The following is a 26,216-nucleotide window of genomic DNA, read 5'->3' on the forward strand; positions in this document are numbered from 1 at the left end:
CCCTTCCTAGTCCTTATTTTTAAATGAAAGGTAAAAGGGAAGAAAAGTTAATAAGATAAACTAAGGATAAAGATTACTCTAAAATATGACTGATAAAACAGTTTGTTTTTTAAGGCAGCAAAGGTCCAAACAGAAAAAAAAAAATCAAAGCAGTCAAAATTATCTCAGAGGACCAGGAGGAATAATCTGTAAAAATAAGAAATAACAACAAAGCATAAAACATGCCCAGAGTGCAGGGTTTAGGGTTCATAGCAGGGCTCTTGTTCCCGGAAGAGGCAGTTGAGAAGGTCAATATCCCAGTGGGGCTCGCACAGGCATCTCACCTGGAGAGGTTGGTGGGTGACATTCTGCTGACCTAGCGGACTGCAAGCGGTGAGACCTGTTATTCTGCCCCAGCACCTTCCCTCTCGGCCCCCACATGGTGTCTGTGACAGTGGGTTCCAACACACGTTTGATGAATTATTATTATGTTTCTAAATAATTAGGATCCAAAGCAGAGTGTGTGATGTATATAGGGTGTAGAGAAGATATTAGAAGCCCTGTTTCCACCACTCAGTTTTCTATTTTTTTTGTGTAATAATACAACAGTACAGGGGTATGTATATATAACTAACAAACAAAAACGTAACCAGATTGGGGATACAAAACTCTTTTTTACTACTAGGATGCATGATCAAAAAGTTTAAATGACAAAATGTTGAGAATTATTGAAACTGGTGATGGCTATATGGGAGCTTAGTATTCTATTCTTTCTACTTTGGGGGATAGCTAAAATTTTCCATAATAAAAAGAATTTCCACTTCAAATCCTCAGGGATGGGCATGGGCATGGCAGAGGTTAATGCAGACCCCAGGCCCCTGCAGGCATATTATACTGTCTTTCCAGGAACCACACAAGCACCCACAGAGGTAGAAGTTTTAAACTGTCCATTCCCATCCCCGCCTTCCTGCCTGGTGCAATGTCTTCAGTGGAAAGAGAGGCCTTCTGTTGAGTGCAGCTCCCCTTTGGCTCCTAATATGATCATGACTAGAGAAATCAGTTCTGGGTAAATTGGGTCTGCCCATTTATTTCCTCCAGAAGAAGCTGATTTGCTTCTTATGTGATGATGGAATGATGGAAAGGAACTGTGGAAGGGAGGAACTGGTTTTTGTGAGCTAAGACTTGAGCAGTGACAGGGCAGGGCAGCAGGTGCCTGGCCTAGAGGCAGGTTAAACAGGAAAGCAACTGGCCAGTAGAGTTAGGCCAATGGTGTCCTCAGAGGCCAGAGGGGTCAGATAGGTATTTTAGGTCCGGTAGGAAAGGAGTCAAAGCACCTGAACGTGGCTTTACCCCATCACCTGCCTCTTCCTGCCGTATGAGACAGAGGTGAGGAAGAGTCATGTGTAGGCACGGACTGCCCTTCTTCCCTCTCCTTTCAGTCTCGCTGCATCCTGAATCACGCCAGATACATCACCCTGATTAAACTTGGTAAGATACTTCACTGAGTTTAAAAGAGATCTGTAATTTGGAATTAAAAAAAAAAAAGTAAGGGCAATAAATGCAACAAAATTGACAAAGTGTTGAAAATTATTGAGGGAAATGGGTGGAGGCAGTCAAAAGGCACAAACTTCCAGTTTTAAGATAAACAAGTTCTGAGGATGTAATGTATGGCATGGTGACTAGAGCTAATAATACCATAATACATATTTGAAAGTTGCTAAGATAGTAGATCTTAAAAGTTCCCATCAATGAAAAAAAAAATGTGTAACTGTGTGTGGTGATGGACGTTAACTAGACTTATTGTGGTAATCATTTTTTTTTAAAATCACATACATATTTAATTAAGAAACTAATAATGCAATATTACCCAAATAAAAGTAAGCACATGCTTAATTATCATGTTCTATATTTCAGAGAAGAGATATTAAGGATTTATGCCATAAGTTTATTTACAAACATATCTAGGATGCTGAGTTCAAGAGTTTGATCCTTTTTTCAAAGAGACAGCACATCTCAAAATGCTCCTCTTCATATCTGTCTCATGGATTACTTTTTAAGCAGTTGGTGTCTTACTATAAAGAAAGGTGCTGTAAATCCAGACGCAAAGTACAAAGTCATCATAGCTAGTATCCGCCACTTGTTTTCCACTGAAAATGCTAAATTCTTCCCTGGACCCTCCTCATAGCGGCTCCTACGGACCACTGAGGCTGTGAACCTCCGAATGCTCTGTCCCAACACGGTGCTGTTGGAAGCTCGGCGAAAGGCGCAGAGACTGAAGGTGGAAGAAATGGCAGCAGCACACCAAGCCCGCCTTTCCTCATGACCTTGTTCCCCTGTGTATTGTGGTAATCATTTTTTTGCAATATATACACAGAGCAAATCATTATGTTGTATACCTTAAACTAATACAATGTTATATGTCAATTATACCTCAATAAAACTGGAAAATATTAAGACTGGTGATGAGTATAAGGGGGTTCATTATTCTATTCTCTACTTTAGGGTATATTTTACATTTTCAAATAAAAAGTTTAATTTTTTAAAATTAAAATTGTGACACTATAGTAAATTAAGGGTGTCTTTTTTTCAGCTTTAACCCAATAACTTACAGACATGCAAAAAAAGAGATGAAAGCTAAGTGTTTTACCATATGGCCTGCAAAAATTATTACTAAAATACTTTTCTTCACATGACTTTAAAGGACAAAATAAGTGTATAATTTCACAAAGGAACTAGGAAGGTATATCATAAAAGAAAATGTTTCTAGAGGGAATAAAATAATCTGGAATATTTAGTTAGATATAACAGCACATGGCAATTCTAAACAAAGCATATTGAGTTTTAAAAAAGACAACGAAATGTACATCCTGTTTTTGATTTAAAAGAGCCTTGGGTACTTTTCCTCACCCGACTACTTGCTCATGAAGAGGCACACATAGTGTCCTGTTCCTCCTGGATTCATACAGTCAGTCACAAGAGTTAGGAACGCCCTTACAGGCCTATCAATCCCACTATGCAGCACCCTTGCCGCAGCCATCCAGCCTCTACTAGACCCCACAGGAGATGGGACCCGATGACTTTCCCAGGCAGGCCACTCCTTTTTCATACAGCCCTGCTTCTGGTATATCTTCCCTTAGGCTGAGCTGTAAAGTATCCTTGGGGGAATCTCTTGGGGGAATCTGCCCAGATGAGAGGTTTCTAAAAATTCATCATTATAAGGTCATTCTTCTCCATGAGGAACCAAGTTACCAAAAGTAGGAGGATTTGTCTGTGGGACCAGGTTCTCCATTTAATTTGAGTTCAAACTGCAAATGAGTCTGGGTGCTTGTTTGGAGACTCCAGGTTAAGTGGGTTTGGCATTCCTTTTGTCACCTAATACAAAAACTGGCAGGGCTCATAAGGAGGGAGTCTTTTCTTCTCACCTGCAAGTGCTCCCCTCTGCCTACAGACAGGGGAGAGAAATCCAACCACTCAGACGTGAGCTGGTGAGAGCTGCCATCCTGAACCGGGCCCCTCCTTTGGATGGGTGAATGTGCTACCGACAGCTTCTTGGTTCCCAACAGTAGGGCAGGGTCTCTCCCTTACAAGGAAGGTGGGCCTTTCTCCAGCTCTGGCCTGTGACTGGTGAGGTAAGCCTGGTCAGCCCTGCCTACGCGGGCACGCAGGGGGCCTCACTTCCAGGAAGAGGGAGGCGTGAGGAGGGATGTCCCATTTTGATCCCAGAGCCCCGCCCAAAAGGGCTCTGGGAGCTACCCAGCAGCTAGTAATAAAGGTAATAAAGCTAATGATCTGATCCTCCATCGGCTCCCTGAGTCATCTACCCACCAGTGAGAACCCAGAAAAGGGAACGGCGATCAATCAGCTTCAACTGCCAGAATGTTATGGTTCAGCTTCTCAGATTAGGCACCATTAACACAGCCCTAACTAACTACTTTACCTGGTACCCTAAAAAATGGATAAGGAAAATTATCATCAGTGAACTTGGTTATTTTCGTGGGATTTCAAAGTTTTGAGGTGACTGTATTTCATCTGATGCTCCAACGGTGGAGGTGTGCAATCCGCATGGAGTATAAAACAGAGATTAAAAGTAAAATGGTTCATCAATGCCATAATTCAGATGTTTCCTCTAAAGCCACCAAGAAACTTATTGAGAAATGCTAAAAAAAATTTTTTTTTTCATTTTCTGTGTATTTCACTTGTTTGTGTTTAGGGAATTTTTGATATGTTTTGAAAAGTTTTGGAGTTTCTGGAAATAATTTGTGGTCATGGAGAGACTGACAAGTCATAGGATTAACTGTCAGTGGGATGTGCCACAGCTGGGAAGGGGACAACCAGTGGGAGACTTCTGCCTGTGTCAGGATGATGACTGCCCACTTTCTCCTTTCTCTTCCCTATAGACCAGCTTTACAGCTGTGGGGTTGTGACTTTTAATAAGGAAAACATATTTGGTCTTCCTCCTCATTTCTGGCACAGAGCTCCTTTGGAATTTCCTAAGTGATGAGAGCAGCAAAGGTGTTTTTTGTTATGTTAATCAGGTGACTTTTGGAACACACCTAACGGTAGGGGCTGGTTGTCTGGAGAACCAACCCTGTGATTAGAGGGTCGAAACTTTTAGTGTCCCCCTCAGCACCACCAGAGAGGGGAGAGGGACTGGAAGTTGGAGCAATCGCCAATGGCCAATGATGTAATCAATCATGCTTCTGTAATGAAGCCTCCATAAAAACCCAAGAGGACAGGGTTTGCAGAACTTCTGGGTTGGTGAACACATGGAGATGTGAAGACAGTGGTGTGTCCTGGAGAGGACACAGAAGCTCTGTGCCCCTTTCCCACATACCTTGCCCTACACATCTCTTACATCTGGATGTTCATCTGTATCCTTTATCATATTCTTTTATAATAAACTGGTAAGTGTAAGTAAATGTTTCCCTGAATTCTATGAGCTGTTCTATTAAATTAATTGAATCCAAAGGAGGAGGAGGAGGTCATGGGAACCTCCGATTTACAGCCAAGTTGGACAGAAGTTGTAGGTAACTCGGGGACCTAGACTTGTAACTGGTGTCTGAAGTGTAGAGGCGGGGCAGTCTTATATAGGACTGAGTCCTTAACCTGTGTCACCTGATGCTGTCTCTGGGAAGATGGTGTCAGAATTGAGTTGAATGGTAGGAGAATTGCTTGTTGGTGTCGGGAACCCCCTTCTGCCCATGGTGGAATTGGGTGCAGAACCCTTAATAGCCCACTCAGTCGAACTATGGATAGTAGGGCCAGGACATGCCAGGCCAGGGCACAGTCTTTTTCCCTAAACCAAAATCTAGGACTGCCCACTTCCCCAGCGCTGCTGTTCTCCAGTGGGGAAGAGTAGAGAAAAGGCAAAGGTCCACACCTCACAGGCATAAAGCAAGAACTTGCTTCTTGGTGGTTCTTAGATATGGAAGAACAGATGGACCCCACTTAGAGCCATCAGTAACTAAGAAAATTCAGGCTCTGCTGGAACCATTACTTTTAAAGACAACCAACCCGCTTAGATCAAATTATTTAAATAAGAAATATATTTACATTCTTAAATAAAAGATGGACAGTGAAGAGACAACCTCCACCCCTTGTTCCCCTCTCTCCAGTCCCCACCTCCCAATGGGTAATTACATTATTAGTTTCTTGTGACTCCTTCCAACTACTGATTATGCATGTACAGCAAATACATATTATTTCTACCCCCACCCTTTTTTACACAAATGGTAGCACACTAATACACTGTTCTGTACCTTTTTAACTTAATTGCCAATTAAATTTCTAAACCTGATTCCAATTTCTTAGAAGTTCTTTCTCTAAATTCTCAAGATATAAAAATAGCCAAACAGGGACTTCCCTGGTGGTGCAGTGGTTAAGAATCCACCTGCCAATGCAGGGGACACGGGTTCGAGCCCTGGTCTGGGAGATCCCACATGCCACAGAGCAACTAATCCTGTGGGCCACAACTACTGGACCTGCGCTCTAGAGCCCGTGAGCCACAACTACTGAGCCCGTGTGTCACAACTACTGCAGCCCATGCACCTAGAGCCTGCGCTCTGCAACATGAGAAGCCACCGCAATGAGAAGCCTGCGCACCGCAACAAAGGGTAGCCCCCGCTCACCGCAACTAGAGAAAGTCCGCGCGCAGCAACAAAGACCCAACGCAGCCAAAAATAAATACAGTAATTAATTAATTAATTTTTAAAAAATAGCCAAACAAAAATATTAGAAAACTCAACAAAAGTAAAAACCATCAGAGAACATATACCAAGGCTATAACTGGATCACTCCCTTCTAGACAGTTCATCTTGGCCAATTTCTCTAAGCCCTTATATCTATCTCAGAATTACCTGGTCCTCAAAGCCTACGATCACTACCCTCTTCCCTTTCACTGCCTCCCTCTCATCTCCATTTAACCACAGCCAAGCCTCTCCCCTGGGGGGTGGGGGTGGTGTTTGAAATAGAACTTAATGCTCTGTTCTTCTCCTCTCACCCCTGTGTCTCTTCCCTTCTCCACAGCTAAGTTTCCTGATGAAGGAGTTGCCTCAACTACCTCCTCAACTCCCACTCACCCCTCAGCCCCCGACCCCTCTACTACACTGAAACTTCTCTCCCCAAGATAACCATTGACTTTCCTTGTTACTAAATGCAACTGGACGTTTTTCAGCTCTTAAGTTACCTGACCTCTCAGAACCATCTGAAATTACTGACAATTCACTCTCTTTTGAAAATGTTCTTCTTCTGGCTTCTGCGACTCCATGCTCTCCAGTTTCCTTCCTACCACTGTGGTATTTCTTTCCAGTCTTCTGTGCTGACTCCTGAACTTCCCGACCATCCTTTAAGTGCTGGCCTTCTTCAGGACTCTGTCGTATAACTCTTTATCTTCAGCAGGGACCTCTCACCAAAGCTTCAGACTTGTAGTTCAACAGCCCACTGGACAACTCTTCTAGGACTACCTGGCAGGCATTTCAAACCCAGCATGTTTAGAAACGAATCTGCTATCTTCCTCCCATACCAGCTCTATCTCGTGTATTTCAAATGTCTGGGAATGGCACCACCCCATAGCCAAGCCCTGGAAGTTTGGGGTCCTCCTTGAGCACCTCCTCCCAGCCCCTCCCCATCCCAGGCATCTCCATGTCTGGTCACTCTGACCTTCCAAACATTTCTCAAACCTACTACTATCCTCAATTTCCCATCTACCCATTCCCCGGAATTACTGCAACAGCCTTATAATTGGTCTTTTTGTCTCTAATCTTGTTTCCTCCAATCTAGCTTTCACAATGCAGTCAGAGTAATCTTCCTAAAACACAAATCTGATCACATCATTCAACTACATAAAACCCATTAATGACAGGATTTTTAAAAATAGATCCTAACAAGCCGATTTTAAAGTTCACCTGGAAAAATAACTATGCAAGAATAGCTTGGAAAAATCACTGAAAAGAAGCTTGAGAGTGAATAAATCCCACTAGAATTTTAAAATGTAATATAAAGCTACAGTAATCAGTTAAAACATTGTGATTCTGGTGTATGAATAGACACATAAATCAATAAAAGAGAACGGGAAGTCTTGAAATATAAGCAAACACATGTGGGAATTTAGTATATGATAAAAGTGGCATTTCAAATTAGTGGAGAAAAGATGATTATTCAATAAACAGTGTTGGGACAACTGGCTAGCAAACTGAAAAAAAATTAAGTCAGATTCACATTGCATACCCTATGTTAGCATAAGCTCCTGATGGATCAAAGATTTTAAATCTAAAGATGAAGGCACAAAGTATTAAAAGAAACAAAGAGAAGAAGACTTTTTACAAAGCCCTAGAAGCCACTGAAAAACATTAAAGTTTGATACATAAAAAAATGTAAATGTCTGCATGGAAAAACAAAATCCCATCACAAAAAAAGACAAACGGCAAACTGGGAAAATATTTACAACTTATAACACAGATAAATGTCTACTTTTTTAATATATAAAGAGCTCCTAAAAAGTCAATAAGAAAAAGATCAACCACCCTAAAGAATTAAGAGCAAAAGGAGTGAACAGCTTGTTCACAGTAAAGGTAATACATAATACATAAACATAAGAAAAAATGTGCCTCACTCATAGTAAGAGAAATGTAACTTAAAAGAACACAGAGACATGATTTTTCATCTATAAGACTGACAAAGATCAGTTGATAAAACACTGAGCTGGGGAGGATGTGGGCAAACAGGCACTTTCATACATGGCAGGTAGGGATGTAAACTGGTGCAACTTCTATGGAGTGTGAACTGACACACCTATCAAAGCTATAAATGCATATACTCATTGCCCCAGCAATTCCACTCCTAGAAATTTTTCTCGCAGTTATATTTGCATGTGTATAAAATTATATGTGTATAAGGTTGTTCATTGAAACTTAGTTTGTAACTTTTTTTTAAAGTCTGTAACTTAAATGTTCATCATTGGAGAACTAATTGAACAAATTATGGTAAATCCATACAATAGAATACTGTGCACTCAGAAACAAACCAACCAAAACAAAATAAGAATAAGGATGCTCTTGGGGAGCTGATATAGAAAGATCTTTAAGATATATTAGTGAAAAATGCAATGTACAGGAATGTGTATGGTTAGCTACCTTCTGGGTAAAAGGGTGGGGTGAAGTGAATTATATATTCACATTTCCTAATACTGCATAAAATATCCCTGAAAGAATAAACAAACTTGATAACAGGGGTTGCCTGTAGGGAGTGAACTGGGTGACTAGGACAGAGATGGAAGGGGTATTTTCACTGCACACTCTTGATTATTTTTAATTCTGAACCACATGAATATAAATACATATATATTCAAAACACAACTAAAATTAAAATTGAAGAGCATATTACAAAGCTACAGTAACTACACTGATATGGAAATGGACAGAGGAAATGGGCAGCCATATCAATGTAACCAAACAAACAGAAAGGGACTTCCCTGGTGGCGCAGTGGTTAAGAATCCGCCTGCCAACACAGGGAACACAGGTTCAATCCCTGGTCCGGGAAGATCCCACATGTCTCAGAGCAACTAAGTCCGTGCACCAGAACTACTGAAACCTGCACACCTAGAGCCCATGCTTTGCAACAAGAAAAGCCACCACAATGAGAAGCCCGTGCACCGCAACGAAGGGTAGCCCCCGCTCGCCGCAACTAGAGAAAGCCCACACGCAGCAATGAAGACCCAGTGCAGCCAAAAATAAATAATAAATAAAATTAATTAATTTAAAAAACCAGAAAGAATCATATAAAAATGAATTATTCAAGAACTGAGACAACAGGTTGGACACAGAAGAAAAAGGGTGGGATCTCTGTCTCAAGGCTCAAGACAAAATAAATCCCAAAGTAATAACAGTATTAGAGTATTAGTATTAATATGGGTTAAAAAAATTGGGTGAGTGTTTGAGAAATCTTGACATGATAAAGGCCATTCTAAACATACAGATTATAACACGGAAGTCACAAAAAGATCAATACATTTGCCTCATAAAAATCAGAACAGAAAACTCCCAAACAAAAAAAAATTACTAAATGGAGAAAATATTTGGAATATATATGGCAGATTGTGGTGGACAGACTCTAAGGTGTCTCCTGATGATCGCCACCTCCTGGTTCATGCCTTTGTGTAATTCCCTGCCCTTAAGTGTGGGCAGGATCTGTGACTTTTTTCTCACCAATAGGATATGGCAATGGAGTGATTCCGTTCTGATATTTGAAAGCCTCTGTCTTGCTAGCAGAGGCGTTGGAGAGACTCCTCTTCACTGGCCTGGAAAAAGTAAGCTGCCATGACATTAATGGCCATGCTGGAGAAGCCCACGTGCCAAGCAAGTGTGGGTGGCCTGTAGGAGCTGAGGGGAGTCGCAGGCAAGAAACTGGCGCCTCAGTCCTGCAACCACAAGGAAATACACTCTGCCCAAGGGAGCTGGGAAGCGCATTCTTGGTTCAGCCTATGATGAGCCCACAGACTCATCCAGTATCTGCACTGCAGACTGGTGAGACGCTGAAGCAGAGAAACGAGATAACCCGTACCAGACTTCCCACCTACAGAAACTGTCAGATAATAAAATGCGTGTGGTTTTGAGCCAGAAGCTCATGGTAATTTGTTACACAGTAACAGAAACCCAATACACAAAAAGCCAATTTCCTTAATACATAATAAAGAAGTCTTAAAAACCAATGAAAGGATAGAGTACTCAACAGAAAAACAGGCAAAAGACTTAAAAACATAGTCTACAGAACAGGATATACAAACCGTCAAAGAAACATAGAGATGCTCAACCTGTCTTTTGTGTTATTGTCCTTAGCACCTTAGAACAGTGCCAGACGAGTAGGGGCTGCTCAATATTTATTTGTTGAATGAATGAATAAATTTCACTCATAATTAAAGGAATGTCAATTGAAACAATGAGATGCTATTTCTTACCCAATAGATTAGCCAAGATTAGAAAGATGGATATAATTTGAATAGATGTTTCTCCAAAGATAATATACAAGTGGCCAGTAAGTACATGAAAAGATGCTTAACATCACTTTTCATTAGAGAAATGCAAATCAACTACAATGAGATATCATCTCACACACATTAGGATGGCTACTATGAAATCCACAGAATGTAACAAGTGTTGGAGAGGATATGGAGAAATTAGAACTCTGTACACTGTTGGTGGGAATATAAAATGGTATAGACAGTATGGAAAACCATATGGCTGTTCCCCAAAATATAAAACAGAATTGCCAAAAGATCCAGCAATCCCACTTCTAAGAGTATATTGAAAAGAACTGAAAGTAGGATTTCAAAGAGATATTTGCACATCTACGTTTACAGCAGCATTATTCACAATAGCCAAGATGTGGAAGCAACCCAAGTGTCCTTCCCTGCATGAATGGGTAAACAAAATGTGTTATATACATACAATGGAATACTATTCAGCCTGTAAAAAGGAGGTGATCTTGTCACATGATACAACATGGATGAACCTGGAGGACATTATGCTAAATAAAATAAGCCAGTCACAAAAAGACAAATACCGTAAGACTTCACTAATTTGACCTCAAGTGGTCAAATTCACACAGAGAGAAAGTAGAATGGTGGTTACCAGGGGCTGGGAGGAGAGGAAAATGGGGAGTTATTTAATGAGAACAGAGTTTCTATTTTGCAAGATGAAACAGTTCTGGCTACTGATTGCGCAACAGTGCAAATATACTTGACATTACTGAACTTATGGTTAAAAATGGTAAAGATGGTAAATTTTATGTTATGGTTTTTTTTTTATTTTTTACCACAATTTTTTAAAGTAGGTATATTCTGTGGTGCAGACAATATGAAGAAACAGACACTCTCAAAATGCTGGTGGGAGCAGAAAGTGTAACTACCTCTATAGAGACTATTTCGGTAATATCTACCTTAATTGTAAATGTACACATCCTCTTACCCAGCTATTTTACTTCTAGGAACATATCCTACAGGTATTACCCTTACATAAATACCCAAAGATACATATAACAAGAACGTTCACTGCAGTTTGCTTTGTAATAGTGAAAAACTAGACAGTCTAGGTGTCTAGACCTCAATAAGAGACTGGTTAAGTGAATGATGGGATAGCTATGTGAAAGTATACCATGCAGCCATTGAAAAGAATACATATCTTTATGTACGGATATGATGTCCGAGACATTCAAGTTTTGCCTTCAAGGTGGAAGTTATTTATTATGGCATGGTTCCATTTGTGTAAAGATAAAGTGTGTATATATATATATATATATATATATATATACACACACACACACACACACACACACACACACACACACAATACATGCTTGCATATACACAGAAAACTCCTGGAAGGGTGCAAAAGGAACCCTTGGCAATAAGTACCTCTGGGGATTAGACTGGGGGAGAGTGTCAAGGAGAGAAAGGGAGACTTTTACTTTTCATTTTATATACTTCTATTTTATTTGAGTTTTTTAAACAAACATGTATTACTTTTACATAAAAATTAATTTGGAAGAATAAATAAGTGAGCAAGCAGACAAGCAAATAAAGAAATATTTCCCCAGTATCTTTACATTGCCCTTAGGACAAAATCTAAATCCCTTAAAAAGAAAGTAAAATCCTTCGCAATCTGGTCCCTGTTTTACCCTCCAGTCTCACCTCTCACCACCCCCACTTCACATGCAATCTATGCTCCAGTCTCACCAACCTCCAGTTCCTCAAACAGGACACGCTTTCTCTCGCCTCCAAGCTTTGCCAGATGCTGTTTCTTTTGCTTGGAACACTCCCCACTCCAACCTTCAGTCACATGGCCCTCAAGTCCCAGCTCAGACATCTCTTCCTCCAGGAAATCTTCCCTGGAGCTCCCCCTACCCCCAGTCTGGGGTAGGCACCCCTCAGATGTGTTCCAGACGCTCTCTAAACCCCTCCGCCCTGGGTTTATCACATGGTCTCACAATGACTTGTAAAATCATTTGCAATTTCCCACTGGACTGAAGTTTCTCCAAGCAGTGACCATGCCTGTCTGGGTCACTGCCCTATCTCTGGCATCAAGCACAATGTCTGGCACATAGATAGTGTTTGATACATATCTGTCAAGTTGGACTTTCATTACAAAAGAAATATAACCACTTTATAGACAAATTAGGAACACGGAAGAGGGGAGGTAGAATTATAATCCTACCACCCAAACACAAGCACTGTTTCCACTCAGTGTTTTTGTTCCCTGTGCATGTTTTTTCATAGCTGTATTCCCAAGCTGGACATTTTGACAAGACCCTCCTGACAGAGACATTTTGGTCAGGGAACGTTTTGCTACATCCTGTGGAAACATGAGACTTTTATCAGCCAAAGTAAAGATTGCTGTTTTTATAATCAAGTAATGTGCACAAGAGACCACAGACATCCCAGACTCTTTCTAATCACTAACCTACCTCTCATTTGCCAGGACTTTTACTTTGTACCCCATTAATTACTGGATTGTTTGAACTTGTATGAGGATGGATTACTATTATAAGTTTTTAAAAAGCAGTGATTTGGGATTTCTCTGGCAGTCCAGTGGTTGAGACTCTGCCCTTCCAGTGCAGGGGGCGTGGGTTCGATCCCTGGTCGGGGAACTGGGATCCCACATGCTGCTGCTGCTGCTGCGGAGCAGCCAAAAATATAATAAATAAATAAATAAAATTAAAAATAAAAGTTAAAAAAAAAGGCAATGATTTATTTACAGCCTACTTGGTTAACTTCTAAAATTTAGTACTCCTTCTCCCAAATAATCACTATAAAGAAGTGTTAAAACATCAATATAATGTATGTGTGGCTGAAGAAACTGTTAAGAACTTCACTGAGGATGTCCCTGACAGTGGTGAGGTCAAGAATAAGAAATCACACTAATGCCCACACACCCCTCTCCCCACCTCCCTCCCCAGGTCTATAAAGAGAAGTTTGAGAATCTGAGAAGAAGCCCATGTAAGACACAAGTGACTCCTCAGAGCATCTCTGAGCCCTGCCTCAACCTTCACTATCCTCCATCGTTTACCCTCAGCCTGAGATTAGAGGTTGGCAACAGGGAGAAGACTCAGACACGAGATTCGGTTCTGTATTTTGGTCATTACTTGACTTTTTTTTTTTTTTTTTTTGCCACATTAAAAAAACAAAAACAAGAAAAACTAATGTCTCAGTGGGAGTGTCAAAAAGTCCCTAGGGAAAAACCAGTTATGTCCTAGCAGCTGTGTAGAAACTTCATATACTCCTCCAACCATCAGTGCATACAATTTTGTACCTCCTTTTAAATTGTTTCTTTAATATAGTAATACAAGTATTTTTCCATGTAGCTGCAGAGTCTTTAACTCATAATTTTAATACTGAGCAGATGTATCATATTTTATTCAAGTCAGTTATTCACTATGACAAATAATACTGCAGCATTATCAGACCTAAAGTTTTCTTTTCACACCTTGGATTACTTTCTTAGGCTAGAGTCCCAAAAGTAGAATTCATGAAAGAATATGAATATCTTAACACTTCATGCATATTCTTAAACTGCTTTCAAAAAGATATATACTGGGACTTCCCTGGTGGTGCAGTGGTTAAGAATCTGCCTGCTAATGCAGGGGACAAGGGTTCGATCCCTGGTCTGGGAAGATCCCACATGCCACGGAGCAACTAAGCCCATGCGCCACAACTACTGAAGCCCGCGTGCCTAGACCCTGTGCTCTGCAACAAGAGAAGCCACCGCAATGAGAAGCCTGCACACCGCAACGAAGAGTAGCCCCTGCTCACCACAAGTAGAGAAAGCCCGCACGCATCAACGAAGACCCAACACAGCCAGAAATAAATAAAATTTTTTTTAAAATGATGTATACCGATTTACAATGTCTGTAATAACATATACAAGAACAAATTTTATTATCCCCTCACCAACATTGAGTATTAACTCAAATTTTTTCCTAATTTAATGAACAAAAAGGCTAAATTATTACTTTGATAATAATTAACCTTTATTGGCATTTACAATGTTCCAGGCACAGTGCTATATGCTTCATATACATCATCTCATTTAATTTTACAACAACCTTTTGAGATGGTACTAATGTTATCCCCATCTTATGGATGAGGAAACTGAGGCTTAGAAAGCTTATGTTCTTGAGTGCAAAGCTCAGCAAGGGTGGAAGCAGGCTTTGAACCGAAGCTGTCTAAAGCCTGAGTCCATATGCCAACCACTCCTGCCCATGGTATCTCATTACTGTTTTAATCTATGTATCATTGCTTATAGTGACAAACACACTCCCAAAGATCTCTTTGCTGGGTGAATTTCCTATTTCCTGATTTTTCTATCCATGGCAAATACAAACAAGTCCAAAGGGTCAGAGGGAGCTTAAAAGTCAGGGTTTCAGAGCCAAAGTTTTGACAATGGGCAGGACAGGGTCTGTAGTAAAGCAGATCGGAATCAAGAGAAGACTGTCTACAGTTACTGCAGGGATTGGATGTGGGGCCTTTGCCATGTGCCTTTCCTCAGTAGCTGGGATGGTAAGGCTTCAAGGGCCGGATGTAGGGCAGAGAGAATCAAAGAGGCAGGTCGAGCTTCTGGCCATCCAAACAGCCTCAGAAGTTCCTAAAGAACTATCTCACTCCATTCTGGTGTGTGAAGGCAAGAGGGCGGCTAGTACCAGCCCTAATGATGTCACAGGGTTAACAAATGAAGAAATCAGGAAATGGTTTCTTTTTTCTTCAAAAAATACTCTGGTGAATTTCCTCAACAGGTTTCAACTTCTGCATTTAGAGAAAACAGTTCTGTTTTAGTAATTCAACAAAAGAATAAAAAAACTGCCCGAAGGATTGCTAGTAGCTACAAGCACAAACTCCACAATCAAACAGCCAGGACTTGAAATCCGGTGCTACCATTTATGGCTGTGAGATCTAGGGAAGCTTCGTAATTCTTAGCCTCCTCTGTCCCCCGCTTAAATAGAGACAGTAACAGAACCTACCTTCGGGGTTATCGGGAAGAGTAAACAATGTATGCAAAGTACTTAGCAATAGTGCCTGATGCCTGGTACAAATTCGGTACATTTTCACCAGGAGAGGCAGTGGTAGAAGTGGTAGCACTAAAATACTAACAGTAGTAATCTTGTTTGGAAGGAAGGAAGGAAGGCAGGGAGGGAAGGAGGGAGGAAGTAAGGAGTAAATTTCTTTTTCCACTGCACTCAGAAATAAAGGGTAAATGTGCTGGTCAAATGGTATGGAGTGGCTAAAAAACTCTAGACAAAGTAAGAAGAATTTGATTCTGGTATCAGCTACCTACTAGATGAGAAACATTAAGCTAATCATCTACTTTTTCTTGCTTTCAAGTTTCTGACCTATAACGTAAGAGTGTTGCATCAAAAGAGCTACAGGGTCTGTTCTGGTTCTAAAAATTCTGCTTCATCTGCCAGGGCAAGCAGTCAATATGGAAAGATCTCTGTTCCAAATTAGAGCCGTCCTTTATTGGCAGAAGCCCAGTCAAGGCTATGCTTTGCTTCCCATAAATGTTGCCCTTTTAATGTCCTTCTCTCTGCTTTATTTTGAGTTACATTTTAATTTATAAGCCGCTTCAAACCTTTCAAATGATAGTTCTAAATTAATTAATTCTAAATTAACCCTGAAAACTACTTAGAGACCAACAGGCACAGACTGGTAGAAAGCATGTCGAGCAATTTCATGAACGACAAGATGGTGGGTGAGGATACTGAGAAGAGATAAGCACAGCCTCTAATGCAACAGCAAGTCCCTGAGCTCTTTAGGTCATAGGCATCCTGGCAGATGTGGCAGCCATGGCAGCTGGGGAAGAGTTACGACCTGTGTGGCCGTATCTGCTTTTGTTGACCACCCCTGCCCCCTTCCTCACTAGCTCCCTGATCTTTCGGACCCTGCTTGCCTTTGGTCTTGTGCTTTTTTTTTGTTATCTGAGCCGCCTTTTTCTTTGTGGCTCTAGCATCCCAGTTTTAGCTTTTCCTGACCAAGTTCCAGTATGAAAATCTCAGTTCAGGGGAGACTTAAGACTAACCCAATGAGAGATTTCCTAGATAGTCAAGGGAAGGGCGGAAAGTAGGATTAAACTAGGCAAAAGACTTCTCAGGTGGCTGACAGGTGAACAAACAGATATAACCTAAGAGAAGGAACCAAGCAAAAGTCACATTGAAATGGGCGTCTGTTGGCCCCCGGGGACTAGAAAAAGGCATCTACCCAGATGAGAAAAAGAAAGAATAAAACACTTTCCTGGGCTTCCCTGGTGGCGCAGTGGTTGAGGGTCCGCCTGCCGATGCAGCGGATGCGGGTTCGTGACCCGGTCCAGGAAGATCCAACATGCCGCGGAGCGGCTGGGCCCGTGAGCCATGGCTGCTCAGCCTGTGCTCCGCAACGGGAGAGGCCACAACAATGAGAGGCCCGCGTACCGCAAAAAAAAACACAAAAAACCACTTTCCTAACTGAAAATGAATTGATTTAGTGTGTCCATACTTGTTTAATTTGCAAAATAAAAGCAAAAGCCTGGGACAGATAAACCTGGGTTTGAGTCCGGACTCCAACACTTAACACTTTGGTGACCTTGGGTACGGTTACTGTTTAAATGTCAGTAAGATGGGGATAATAATGCTTATCTCAGAGGGCTAATGAGAGGATTAAATGATACGGGGTTCACAAAGCATAGTCAGGTACTCAGTAACTGTACTCTTCTCCTCACCACCGCTAAACTTCTATCTAATTAACGCCTGTGGGGAAGTGTTTTCCCTTGTACTCAGGCAAACCAGCATAAAAGAAGGTAGTTACCACGGTGACTGTCTCTGCCAAGGTTCCAGGAGAACATGGATAGGGGAGAGCTTTCTGAGGTCACGTCCCCAAGAGGCTGGGGGTAAAGACAGAAGAGGGCTAATTTGTTAGTTAGCTAGCTGTTGCTGAGGCAGCCAATTTCTATACCCAGGGAGTTCCTTGAAGCACAGACTATTGCCTTTGAATGGGAAAACCACCTTGGTACCTGACATCAAGGCCTGTGTAGAATCTTCTACAGATGTTATCCTGACTCCTGGAAAACATCCAAAGTAATCATAAACAACTAAAGCTTCATTTTTAAAGTCTAAAGTATAAAAACTGGCTGTTTCATAACATAGGGACCAATTCTGACTCCTGACTATTGTGAAACTTTGCAGGAAATCAGAACAAAACTTTGGTTGTTCCTACTGCCAAAAAGTGTGAGAATTTAAGTTTAGTTAGAGACAATCACTGCTTTAAATGTAGTGCCTCTTCTCACTCTCTTTTATGATTCAGCAGTCAGAGGCTGGAACAAGGACAAAGGTAAGAAGATTATTTCATATTAATACGGTATGAACTTAACATGAAATCAAAATGCAAGGAAATCCAGAGACCTGGGCTCTGTCCTGGTGCTGGCTCTGACACCACCCAAGTCTGTCTTCTTTACGTGGATATTCCCTCTACCTTTCCTAGAAGCTGCACTGGGTCAGGGGATCAACACATAGCCTAGCTGACCCCACGAGAAGCCAATGAAGACTTTCCACAAAAGTGTTTTCATCTAGTCAGTGAAGAACGAGTAAGACGTAACTAGCCTGTCCAGAATTTAAGCAGCTTTATATAAACAGCAAAAATTCTTAGTTCTCTAGCCCTAGAAAGGGTACTTGCAATGAAAGAGGGAAAAATGATACCAACAATTTATTGAAGTTAAATTAGAAGGCTGGTATGCCTAGCTTCTAGTATTTCACTCAACAGGAGAGTTTGTACCAGGAACTTTGCAACATTTCTTGAGCAATAACTATGTGTTGGGCATTGTTCTAAAGACACCCGTGTACTAACTAATTTAATCCTCACAACGATGTTATAGTAGGTACTATTTTTTTATTTTATTGTTATTTTTTAATATTTATTTTATTTATTTGGTTGTGCCAGGTCTTGGTTGTGGCAGGCTGGCTCCTTAGTTGCGGCAGCCGTGCTCCTTAGTTGTGGCTCACCAGCTCCTTAGTTGCAGCATGCACGTGGGATCTAGTTCCCTGACCAGGGATCGAACCCGGGCCCCTGCACTGGGAGCGCGGAGTCTGAACCACTGAGCTACCAGGGAAGTCCCTTAGGTACTACTTAGTAGCCACATCACAGACTAGTGAACTGAGGCACAGAGAGGTTAGGGATCTTGTCTAAAGTCCCAGTGACAGTTAGTGGGGAAACTGGTAATCAGATTCCCAGACTGACTCCAAGGACTGCACTCTTGACCGCACGCTGAGATACCAAGACAGAGCGTGAAAATTGTGTTTATTTTGATGCACTGGATGGCAGGTTGTAGAGATTTATGGAAGAGATTTACTGAAGATGCTTTTTTTCAAAAAAAGGACTTTTGTATTATTAAAGGTTTCTGAGAGACCCATTTGTTTAACCCTCAAGAGGCTCACAAGACAGTTCTTGTATGAGACGTCTCCACAAACTAAACCTGGATTGGAGGGTGAAACCAGGAGCATTGGTGACTCATTCACGGGACATTTACTATTCAGACGTACCTAGACCTGCAGCTGGGGTGGGCGGTATGTGGCTGCTGCCCTCAGTCCCCACTGCTGCACCATGCTGACCTTCGAGGACCTGCAGAGCTGGCGGCCTGATACTATGTCACACGATTTCAGAAGAGCCTCCCAGGTTTTGACCATATGAACTATGCATCTAGTTTCTGACGCTGCCCTGAGCTCACCCCACAGGGCAAGTCTGAAGTCCTCGTTATCTGCTCTATTCATGCCGCGGAGTTGCAGGGGGAAAGAAGACTCTGCCCACGGAGAAGACAGTGTAGACCTGATCATTTGGAGCCACACCCACAAATTTCAAGACTCTTGAAATTTCTGATTATGTGGCCAAAGTCTGGGAAATGTTTGGGTCTACTTGACTCTGAGAAAACACATTCTCTTTCAAGAACCTGCTAAAACCAAAGCTGAGAGCCACCACCAGTGATACAAATTGAAAGGCAGGATTTAGAGCCGTCCTAACTGAATCCCACAAAGTCCTAGCACTCAGTCAGCACTTGTTGAATGAATAAATCTGTATTCTCGTTAGCTTGATCAATCACTAACACTTGACCGCTAACTACAGGTACACCGTGCTTTTATTGTGCTTCGCGGATATTGCATTTTTTACAAATTGAAGGTTTGTGGCAACCCTGCATTGAGCAAGTCTACTGGTGCCATTTTTCCAACAGCGTTTGCTCGCTTGTGTCTTTGTGTTACATTTTGGTAATTCTCGCAATTTCAAACTTTTTCATTATGATTATATGGGTTGCAGTGATCTGTGATCAGTGATCTTTGACATCACTATTGTAATTATTTTGGGGTACCATGGACCGTGCACATATAAGACAGTAAGCTTAAACAGTAAATGTTGTGCGTGTTCTGACTGCTCCACTGACCAGCCGTTCCCCCATCTCGCTCCCTCTCCTCAGCCTCCCCATTCCCTGATACACAGCAACATTGAAATTAGGCCAATTAATAACCCTACAATGGCCTCTAAGTGTTCAAGTGAAAGGAAGAGTCTCATGTCTCTCACTTTAAATCAAGAGCTAGAAATGCTTAAGCTTAGTGAGGAACGCATGATGAAGGCCGGAAAAGGCAAAAAGCTTGGTTTCTTGCACCAGTTAGCCAAGTTGTGACTGCAAAAGAAAAGTTCTTGAAGGAAATTAAAGATGCGACTCCTGTGAACACATGGATGATAAAAAACGAAATAGCCTTATGTGATACGGAGAAAGTTTCAGTGGTCTAGACAGAATATCAAACCATTCCCAACATTCCCTTAGGCCGAAGCCTAAACCAGAGCAAGGCCCTAACTCTCTTCAATTCTATGAAGGCTGAGAGAGGTAAGGAAGCTGCAGAAGAAACTTTTGAAGCCAGCCGAGGTTAGTTCATGAGATTTAAAGAAAGAAGCCACCTCCATAACATAAAAGTGCAAGGTGAAGCAGCCAGCAAGTGTTGATGGAGAAGCTGCAGCAGGTTACCCAGAAGATCAAGCTAAGATCATTAATGAAGGTGGCTACACCAAACAACAGATCTTCAGTGTAGATGGGACAGCCTTCTATTGGAAGACGATGCCATCTAGGACTTTCATAGCTAGAGAGAAATCAATGCTTGGCTTCAAAGGACAGGCTGACTTTCTTGTTAGGGGCTAATGCTGCTGGTGACTTGAAGTTGAAGCCAATGTTCATTTACCATTCTCGAAATCCTAGGGCCCTTAAGAATTATGCTAAATTTACTCTGCCTGTGGTCTATAAATGGAACAACAAAGCCTGGATGACATCACATCTGTTGGCAACATGTTTGCTGAATATTTTAAGCCCACTGTTGAGACCTACTACTCAGAAAAAAAAAAATAAAAGATTCCATTCAAAATATTACTGCTCATTGACAAGGTAAATGGTCACCCAAGAGCTTTGATGGAGATGTACAATGAGATTAATGTTGTGTTTGCAGGTATGAACGTGCTAACACAACATCCATTCTGCAGCCCATAGATTAAGGAGGAATTTCAATTTTCAAGTCTTATTATTTAAGAAATACACTTCAGGGCTTCCCTGGTGGCACAGTGGATGAGAGTCTGCGTGCTGATGCAGGGGACATGGGTTTGTGCCCCGGTCCGGGACGATCCCATGTGCCGCAGAGCGGCTGGGCCCATGAGCCATGGCCGTTGAGCCTGCGGGTCCAGAGCCTGTGCTCCGCAATGGGAGAGGCCACAACAGTGAGAGGCCCACATACCGCAAAAAAAAAAAAAAAAAAAAGAAAAAAAGAAATGCACTTCAGGGACTTCCCTGGTGGTCCAGTGGTTAAGACTCCGTGCTTCCACTGCAGGGGGCACAGGTTCAATCCCTGGTTGGGGAACTAAGATCTCACATGGTGCACATGGTGCGGCCAAAAGAAAGAAAAAAACAGAAAGAAATACACTTCATAAGGCTATAGCTGCCATAGATAGTGATTCCTCTAATGGATCTGGACAAAAGTCAATTGAAAACCTTTTGGAAAGGATTCACTATTCTAGATGCCATTAAGAATATTCATGATTCATGGGAAGAGGTCAAAATATCAATGTTAAAAGAAGTTGACTCCAACCCTCATGGATGCCTTTGGGAGATTCAAGACTTCAGTGGAGGAAGTAACTGCAGATATGGTGGAAATAGCAAGAGAACCAGAATTAGAAGTGGAGCTTGAAGATGTAACTGAATTGCTGCAACCTCATGATAAAATTTTAACATAAGTTGCTTCTTATGGATGTGCAAAGAAAGGGATTTCTTGAGGTGGAATCTACTCCTGGTGAAGATGCTATGAAGATTATTGAAATAACCATGAAGGATCTGGAATATTACATAAACTTACTTAATAAAACAGCAGCAGAGTTTGAGAGGATGGACTCCAATTCTGAAAGTTCTGCTGTGGGTAAAACACTATCAAACAGCATTGCCTGCTACAGAGAAATCATTCGGGAAAGGAATAGTCAACTGATGCAGCAAACTTCACTGCTGTCTTCTCTTAGAAGTTGTCACAGCCTCCCAGCCTTCAGCAGCCACCACCCTGATCAGTCAGCAGCCATCAATACGGAGACCCTCCACCAGCAAAAAGATCACCACTTGCTGAAGGCTCAGATGATGGTTAGCATTTTTTAGCAATAAAGTATTTTTAATGAAGGTATGTACATTGTTTTTTTAGACATAACGCTATTATACTTAATAGGCTACAATACAGTGTAAACATAACTTGTATACGCACTGGGAAACAAACAATTTTTGTGAGTGCTTTATTAATATTTGCTTTATTGCAGTGGTCTGGAACTGAACCTGCAATATCTCTGACGTATTCCTATATATGAATAAAAGAGTATTCCAAAAACATTATCAAAAGACAAATGACAGTGTGAGCAAAATTATTTGTAACACATAGGACAATGTGTATATCTAATATTCAAAGAACTCCTGCAACTTGATAAGGGGAAAAGAAGGAAAACTGGGCAAAGGTTATAAACAGGAAATTCCCAGAAGACATCTGAATGGCCAATAAATATATGAAAAAAGTGTCAACCTTACCAGCAATCAAGAAAATATGTTTGAAAATAACATACCCATGATCTCATACAGTCCTTCTACCTGAGAAGTAGAATCATTGTCCATTTTTTATAACTGAGAAAAAAAGCTTGAAGAGGTTTTAACTCAACCAGTAATTGGCAGAACTGGGACTTGAATGCAGATTTGTCAAGTAAAAAAAGTCTATGTTTGTTCTAACATGGTGCCCTATCCAATTATTTGTGTGTGCTCACATCCTCTTGGTCAAGTCACTTAACCTCTCTAATTAGACTCACTTCTCTCATCAGCAAAATGGGATTCACAAAAGTACCATCACATAAGGTTATTGTGAGAATTAAATGAGATACTGCTTATAAAATGCTTGGAACAGCGCTTACACACGGCAAATATTCAACTACCTGATTCATTCATTCAGTAAATATTTAATGAACTCATACCATGGCCAGGCACTGTTCCAGACTTTAGAATTACAGCAGTGAACCAAAGTGCCCTTGACCTCATGGAGCTTACATTCCAATGGAGGAAACAGAATACAAGTAAGATAAATAAATAGAAATATACAGTATGTTGGATAATGAGAAGGAGAAAAAAATAAAACAGGAAAGAGGGTGAGGGGTTATGATTTTAAAGAGGGAAGGCCTCACTGAAGGGAGATATTTGAATAAAGAGTTAAGAGGAGTGAGGAAGTAAGCCATTCAGATTTCTGGGGGGAGAGCATTCCTGGCAGCGAGATGCTAGGGAGGGTCCAAGGAGCAGAGGAAAAGGCCAGAGCAGAGCGAACGAGAAAGGGTGCTGGACAGATGTGCAGCAGGTAAGAGCAGAGAGGTAATGGGCCTTATGGGGCAGTGACTGCACTTTGCACTTTGGTTTTACACTGTGAGATGGGAAGCCACGGGAGGATTCTGAAAAGAGAAGTGATATAATCTGGCTCATCTTTTTAAAGGATCACTCAGATGGCAGTGTTGAGAATAACTGAAAGGGGATCAGGCAGAAGCCAGCACACCAGTCAGGAGGCTCTTTGTAAGAATGCAGGGCAGAGAAGACACTGGTTCAGACCAGGGCAGTCAGAGTCTGGCTATATTTTTAATGTAGAACCAAGAATTTGCTGATGGTTCAGATGTGGGATGTGAGAGAACGGGAGGAGCTAAGGATGAGTCCAAGGTTTTGGCCTGAGTGACTGGAAGAACACAGTTGCCATTTGCTGAGATAAGTGTCCAGAACAGAGGCTTCCTGACTGTAGGCACTGTAGAACAATGAGAAATCTAGGGCGCTCTGGAATCCAACCAGAAAGGCAGAATGGGTGGCTGACATCAGGAAAGTGCATCGGTCACTGTTTCAGGGCAGGACTTCAGTCCCTGGGAGAGAGGCTGATAAAAACAAGGCACAGGGATACAAGGCAGGTTACCATGGGATTCTGGCACTCAGGAACCAGACAAGAGTCCAGTTATCAGAACCGAGGCACAAGGCCAACAATGGTGACTTGAAGCCAAATTACAGAGTGTGAGGCAGCCTCAGTCCCTCTGCTCAGCTCCGGCTGTGTCTTAGAGACGGCAAGAGGCTGGCTAGCCAGAGGTCACGTGGCCCCCAGAGCCTGGGGAAGAAGGCTACACCAGAAGCCAGAAACCGGACAGATGTGACTCCATCTCTGTCCACAGCTGTATCATTAGGGAGATGTCGGCACGTTACAGACTGATTCCAGTCCTTTAACATACTGTGCAGGGCCACAAGGCCAGATCACTATATGAAAGGTGCAGAAACATGAGTCCCAACAAAGAGGGGGCCCCATTTCACATATGTCTGAGACCCTATCAGGGGAGGGAAGAAAAGGCAGGTCCTAGGATCGGAAAAGTTGGGGGTGACAGTTTGCCAAGGGACTGTGAAATAAAAGCAAGAAACATTTGGGGGGCCAGATAGGAAGCAACTGTAGCTACCACCACCTCCCTGTCACCGAAAGAAGAAAAAGCAACCTCAAGGGGAATAGTTCAAACAAAGTGGGTAGGCGGGGAGGCTGCTCTAGACTGTGATGCTGGGGGCTGGCAGGGTGGGTGGTTCCACTTAGAAGTACAAGATGAAACAGAGACTAACTTGTGAGTGGTCTAAGCAATGTCTCGTGTGTTCTCTGACTCCTTCCTAGACACTGGTTAAACTGTTTTCCACACACTTTCCTTCCTAGCTAGAGTAAGACATTCCCACCAAAATACAAAGAGCTTCTTTTAAAATTAATGCAAGTGGGGAAATATCTGTTGCAGCTCATTGTCTGATGACTTCATTAATGTACTTATTTTCATATTTTATTATAAAGATATATATAACCCTCACATGACTTATTATAAAGACAATAATTTCTTCAGCTGGTACTAAAAATGAAATTGTATTTATTTTCTAGAAGTGACAGGTTAATACAAGCTATCAAACAATTAGATAGTAAATCTTCAATTTTCTAATATGAAAATATCTGTACACACTTGTTTTTTCTTGAGTCACATTTCTCTGACAGTCACAGATTTTCTATGCATGTTTGTATACTATAAATTAATGGCTTTTTCAGTGTTCACAAAAGTTCTCTACGTTTAAAAAAATTAATTTTTAAAGCAATATATGAGAGGTATTGCAGAAAGAACCATGAAGCCCCAGCGAAATGTGCTAGGCAGCCTTGGTCACTCACTAGTCAAGGGACTCAACTGTGTACACCAGCCTCAAGGCCCCTGTGATTAAATTTTGTGCTTCAGTAAATATGCAAACTACTTATGTCATGAACTTTGGAGTCATTCTTTTTTTTTTTAGTTTTTTTTTTAACCAAAGTATAGCTGATTTACAATGTTGTGCTAGTTTCTGGTGTACAGCAAAGTGATTCAGATACACACACACACACACACACACACACACGTATATTTCCCCCCTCTCCTTTGGAGTCATTCTTGAATAGTCAATACTTGGGATGTTAGATCTGCAAAGGCTAAGGACCTAAGGTAATAAACATTCAGGCTAAGGCAATAAATATTCAAATCAGAGTCAAAATCTTTGTTAGGTTAAATATCTTTGCCAAAAAGCAACAAAGCCACATGTATTAATAACATTACAAATATTTCTACTCTTTGAATAATTCTACCTATGGGAATCTATGTTTCAGAAATACAGATGACTCACACACCAAGATTTTATTACTATATTATGTATAATAAAGAAAAATCAGAATCAACCAAAATATCCAACATATAGTGAGAGTGGTTATGAATTATAAGTCATATGTGAAGAAATATTATTAAACTATTAAAATTATAAAGTATCTTAACTTAGGGAAATAATGATTATATAATGGCTAAATTTTTTTTAAAGGATATAAATACAGATAATGATTTCACCCACATAAAAGATGAAAAATAACTAAAAACATTCAAATGGTTATTTCTAGTTGATGAATAGATAATGTTTTCTGTTCCTTTTTCATTTTTATATATTTTCTAAATTTTATACAATGAGTATGTATTACTTTTACACTGAACAACAAAGAATTAAGGACCAAGCTATAAACAATGTATTACTTTTCCTGAATGTAAAAGTTTAAAAATGGAAGCTAAAAAAGAAAAAGAACACTAGAACCAATGTTTTTCTGCTACAGTTCTGTGTACACAACCTGTCTCTCAAAC

The 26,216-nt window shown here is 41.2% G+C and overlaps 1 protein-coding gene and 1 pseudogene across 9 annotated transcripts in view; both read right to left on the bottom strand.

Annotated features, from left to right (window-relative positions):
* The window catches only part of CRTC3 (CREB regulated transcription coactivator 3), a 103,283-nt gene that overhangs the window by 51,372 nt on the left and 25,695 nt on the right, over positions 1 to 26,216 (bottom strand). The window lies entirely within an intron of this gene.
* LOC137207060 (cytochrome c oxidase subunit 7C, mitochondrial pseudogene) lies at positions 1,664 to 2,322 on the bottom strand (annotated as a pseudogene).

This window comes from Pseudorca crassidens, chromosome 1, assembly GCF_039906515.1.
Source record: "Pseudorca crassidens isolate mPseCra1 chromosome 1, mPseCra1.hap1, whole genome shotgun sequence".
Classification (NCBI taxonomy): domain Eukaryota; kingdom Metazoa; phylum Chordata; class Mammalia; order Artiodactyla; family Delphinidae; genus Pseudorca; species Pseudorca crassidens.